Raw genomic sequence first — 6,125 nt, 5'->3', positions numbered from 1 at the left:
CCATCCTGCGCCCCGCTGGAACAGTGTCCCCACGCCACGATCCGCTTCCAAGCGCGCCCATATACCTCCCCGGGGTGGGGTGCCCGAAACGGCTTCTCAAAGCCCCCCGCCACGTGGGTAAGAGGTATGTTTGGGATGGCGGCAGATGCCCCAAAAACTTCCACCCCGGGGCCCCTTTGCGCTGTTACCAGCGCAGGGCCTTCTTTCTGGCCCAGCCTGGGCAATGCCAGCATTTTAAAAAGGCGAAAATATCCCCCCAGGCCACCTACGTTTACCAGCTGGCTTACGCTTAACAAAGTCTGGAGGCCGAGGGGCTGCAGGGTGGGGAACACGGCCGTGAAAAACCACACCTGGGGGGGGGGGAAAGGGGGGGGGGGGGAGGCAAAGGGCGGGTTGAACGGGTCCGAGTTTTCCGCCACCTATACCCAAAGGGGGTGGGCCGATGGTCCTCACCTTCTGCAGCGCCATGGCTGCGACCAAACTGCGAGGCCCGGGGGGTTTTCCCGCCACGGACCCCCGGGAGACCCCCTAAAACTGACACTCTGGGTCGTTGCCCGAACCCCGTCTGCCCTTTCTGTTGCAACGTACTACCTTTGGGACGCACCTTCCTCCCTTTACTTTCCCCCCAGGCCCCGAACTGCCCTTTAGAGTCGCACCTCCTCCACAGTTCACTCTTCACGCTTTGCAGGCTTGTGGGTACTGCTGGTTTCCATCCCACAGATGCAAGATGCTCTGTACACCCCAACAGTCGGCAGAATTTTTCCTCTGCCCTTTTTTGCCGCACCGAGAGAAGGTGCCCCCGCTCGTGTGCCCCCTTTTGCCCCGCCCCTTTTCCTTTTGCCATTTTTCCCCCCTCATACCCGGGCCCGCATGGCAGTGATCAGTCCATCTGGCTCGGTTACCTCACTGGCCTGCCCCAGTCATACCTCCTATCCCCTGGCTGCCCCCATCTTTGGACTGATAAAACGGCGGTCTATGATCAAATAACAATCCCGCTCCCGACACCCTTTGTTACGCCGGCCCCCCTGTCTCTCTGCCACCAAAACAAGGAGGAGGGAGCGGGTGCATCCACAGGGTCGTGAAACTGAAAAAGCTCCAAAGGCCCGAGCCCCCAAATGTCCCAGAACCCACGAGGGGAAAGGCCCCGTGGGGGGGCGGGGGACGAATAAACACAAAATGAAGTCTTTTCCTTTTTTTACACAAATTATTTTCCCCTAATTTTCTTAGGGACAATAAGGGGAAAACCGCATGTCACACTGCAGATACAGCTTATAACAGGGGAACACAAAGTTTATCAGGTCAAAAGGGCCCCTAAACTTTACAGGAGAGCACCCAAATGCGTCTTCTTTTGGGTTGTTCCTCCCCTCCTCGCTCGCAGCCCGTTGCTCCGTTTGCCCCGGTCCCTCATGTTAACACAACCCGGTCATCCTTTTTTAAACATGTTTACACGAGACAAAACCCCCTGGCGTAGAAAATGTATGGTGTATGTTGGGGTTGTGTGGTGTGTTGTTGTGGGGGTGGTGTTTGTGTGGTGTGTGTGTTTATATAATTATTATATTATTATTATATATATATATAATATTATGATGTGTATGTACTATATGTATATAAAGTAGTATGCTAAATGTTTTGTTATATACTTTACATACTAATATTTTAAAAATTTCAATTTTGTTACATAAAATATGATATTGTGTGTGGTGGTAATATATATAAAATATATAATAATATTTTATATATTATATAATATATATAAATTTCTTTTAAAACAGAAAAAAGACGGAAAAGTATTGCCGAATCGCACAGAAAAGGGAAAGACACACGTTATATAAAATAATATAAAATATAAAAATATATATAATTAAAATAAATAAATTTAAATAATATATAAAAATGTATAAAACCATTAATTAAATATATAAATTTAAATAATAAAAATAATAATTATATTAAAATAAAAAATTAAAAAGATAACACAACACACAACACAACCCCACACACAAACATATAGTAGATGATAGGGAAAAAAAGATAGAAGATAGTAAAGAAGATAGAAGAAGATAGATAGATAATAGAATAGATAGATAAGGATAGTAAATAGATAGAACACACAACAGAACACAAAACACAAACCACACACCCCACACACACATATGATTAAATATTATTAATATATTTAATTTAAATAGATATATATATAAATTTTTATTAAAAATAATTGTATAAATAATATAAATTTTATATAATAATAATATATATTTATAATTATATGTATTATATATATATATTATATTATATATATATATATAATATATATATATGTGGTGTGTGGGGTGTGTGTGTGTGTGTCGTGTGTGTGGGGTGTGTGTGTATTATGTTTTATGTTTATGTGTATGTATTATGTAGTATGTAGTATGTATTTGTATGTAGTATGTATTATATAATATTAAGATATATAATATATATAATATTTTATTATATATATTATAATATTATTATATATATATTTTACACGCATCTAAGGGGTGGGGTGTGTTTTCGTATATATATGTTATTATATATATATATATATAATATATATATATATAAAATTTTATAATATAAAATATATATTATACAATGGTGTTGTGTGGTTGTGTGTGTGTGTGTGTGTGTGTGTGTGTGTGTATGTGTGTGTGTGTGTGGTGTGTTGTGGTGTGTGTGTGTGTGTGTATGTGTGGGGTGTGTATGTGTATTTGTGGTGGTGTGGCTGGTGCGGTGTGTAAATATATATTTTTGATATACAAGATATATATATATATAAAATATATATATAATTATATATATATATTTAATAATATATATGGTTGTGTGTGTGTGCAACAACACAAAACCACACACCCCACACCACCACACACAACAAACCACCAAAACACACAACACACACACACATACACACACCCCACACACACACCCCACCACACACATACACCACGCCCACATTAAAAAATTAAAAAATTTTAAAAATTATAATATATATATAAATTACGTTATATATTATGTGAAAAATATTATATAAAAATATATAAATTTTAAATATATTATATTAATATATATATATATATATAATATAATATTAATATTATATTTATTCACACACCACACACACACCACCACAAAACCACAACACACACACACACACACCACCCCACACACACACACACACACACACACACACATATATATCTATGTTGAAATTGTATGTATATGTATAGTAGATGTATGTAAATGTAGTATCATATATAATTATATATTATATTATATAATAATTATTATTTTATATATTATAATAATATTTTAAAATTATATAATAACACTACACAGCACAGCCCCCCCGCATGAAGGGCCTTTTTTTCCCGGAACGAGAGCCCCACAAATTCCTTTTTTTTGGGTCGGCCGGCCTTGATACCTTAAGGATTGCCCTTCCAAACTAGTGAGCGATGAGACAAAATGGCTTCTTGGTGCACAAATGCCTATGAGAGGGAATGGTGCACCCCCCCTTCGTTCATTCCATCTTGGACCTGGGTAACTCTCCCCGGTTTTACTGCGGGGGTCCGTATTTTTGGGGGCAAGTTTCCGGGGGGTTTTGAGCATGTTTGGTTAGAGGGGTGATTTGATCATGGCCCGGTCAAGTCAATCAGTTGGTCAAATATGGCACTGTTAAGTCGGTAGCGCATAGGCCCGGGCTGCCATCGATTAATGTGGGGAATGTATTTCCCTCACCCCGGGGAGATTTTTGGGCCCCAACTATACTTCCCCTTTTGGGCTCCCGGTGGGTGGGTGGGGGGTGGGGTAAGGAAAAGTTGAATTCTAATTAGTATGAGTACTACATATAAAAAAAAACTAGCTCTCTTCCTGACGACCTACGCAATCCTCTAGCCCAACCTCTAAACGCCCTGTCCATTCCAAAGGGGGAAAAAGGGATCGTAAGGAATTAAGGAAATCTTTCCTGGTAAAAATGAAAATATCTCATATATAATACCTTTTATGAAACCATTGACGGTTATCAGTCATGGATCTTGATATTTTCGAAGTCAACATGAATGCCAACATGATCCTCGCATCACCCCACAATAAGAAGGAGGATATTTTAGGGGGGCGTCACCCGACGAGAGGACCGCTGTGCGATATGCAACATTCCTTGGGCTCAAGTCTCATGATTTCCTCACTGAGCATTCAGTCATTGTAAGGGAATTGTCTTTTCCCAAGAATTGATGTGGTATTCTGAGAATAGGTTTGAGGAACTAACAAATTTTAATGTGTGGGAGTAAAAGTTTTAAAAAGAAAACTATGGTTTGGAACATCGAACCCGCCCCCTTCAGATTTGAAAATTATCCTTTTCCCAAAACTTAAGATGCATGATACCACCTTAAGGAGACCCTATGGCCCAAAAATAGCTGCTTCCGCAGGGTTGGGGGCCCAACTCTTGCTGCTTTTAAAGGAAAAAGGACAAACCAAGAGTGTGTGTAAAGTACAAGGTCATCAAAGAGATGACAACTGTTCAGGTCTAATATGCTGTTACCACTGTAAAGAAGCTCTGAAGTTTCTTCAAAGCAATGTAAAGGATACAAATTAGAAAAAAAAAGTATTGGGAAATAAAGGGGCAAGGAGAGAGTTAGTTTTTCCCGAGGCAAAGCCAGTGCCTTTGGTTTTTCTGCCAGCCGGTAAGTTTTCAGCCCATTCCTTTATCACCCCTTACCCTCCAATACAAATAACATACACATTCGCCTACCTTTAACCCCTCAGTCCTCAAATACGAAACTGCCTCGGGTGAGTTGTTCCACCATAAACGGATTTGGAGTGGGGGTCTATTGGGAGATCCTCCCAAAGTAAGGTTTTTGGTCCCATCAGTCAAGGTCCAGAGGCCAACGGGAACTCCAGCTTCCCCAAACCCAGGGGGGATTTACTGAACGTGCCCTTTCCCACATTTCCCCCAAAATTAAATTTGGGGACATTCCCCAATACGACCCCCCAATTTGGTTCACTGATACCATGAATTTCACTTGGCAGAAACCCACGCCCAAACTTTGAAGGTGAAAGGTATTCCAGCCAATGGAGTGTAAAGATGGCGACTCGAACATGGGGACTGGAATCTTTTTAGATAGACTGCAGTATTGCAAGGATCTGTGAATGATTTCCGTGTGTCAAGAGCGTTAATCACTTAACATGAATTTAGCAGAAGGATCATTCCAAAAAGTAGTGGGCAGTACGTGTTCCCGGGACCACGATGGTTTTTATGAGCCAACAAACTGCCAGAGCAAGAAAACTGTTTAAGTAGTTGAAAAAGGCGCCCTAGGAGTAACCTTGACCCCAAAAAAAAAAGACCCGAGCCAAGGCCAGTGAGTGCTAAAGCCCGGCTAGACAGACTCTGGAGACAATCATCTCCCCGATTACTTTTTTTAGGACCCCTTTGATGGGGAGGGGAAAAGGGGTGTAAAATCGCTGGAAGATCTTTTCGTCACCACCTCTCTGAAATTTGTGGCAAATCCCCCAGAAAAAAAAAAAAAAAAAAAAAAAAATTTAAAAAGAGTCAAACCATGGCACTCCTCTGGAGCAAATTTTCATGCCAAATTTTCCACTCTTTAGGCTGACAGGAAAAGACACCCCAAATCGTTTTCAGTAGGACTTTGCAGAATTCCTACAACTTTCAATTTTGGAAGGAATGGGCTCTTTGCAGTCGAGGGGACGCCCCAGGAAGAAAGAATTTTACCAAAGTATTCACCGGGGAGCTCCAAAAAGTTTTTATGAACCAATTTAATGGATCTAAGGGAGGGGCACGTGCCACCCATGGGCAAGGGGTATAACTTTCCCGTCCCCAAGCCTGGGGAAGGATTCTTCTACACCATTTTCTCTCACTAGCTGCATCTGCAAGCTGATGGGGAAAAAAGAAACCAGATTTACATGGCTGCTAGAAAAGGAAAAGTGCTGCTGTATACTATGGGTTTAGAAAATGGGGGCGAACGATGCACTTGTGAAGTGGAAAAACCCATACAAAATTCCCTTTCCCTTCCACAGCAAATCACAGGGGTTAGATTTCTTTTACCTTGAAAGCTTACAATACTACTTGAAGCTGGGATACTCAAGAA

This window comes from Penaeus monodon, chromosome 12 (genome assembly GCF_015228065.2).
Source record: "Penaeus monodon isolate SGIC_2016 chromosome 12, NSTDA_Pmon_1, whole genome shotgun sequence".
Taxonomy (NCBI): Eukaryota; Metazoa; Arthropoda; class Malacostraca; order Decapoda; family Penaeidae; genus Penaeus; species Penaeus monodon.
This window is presented reverse-complemented; position numbering follows the sequence as displayed.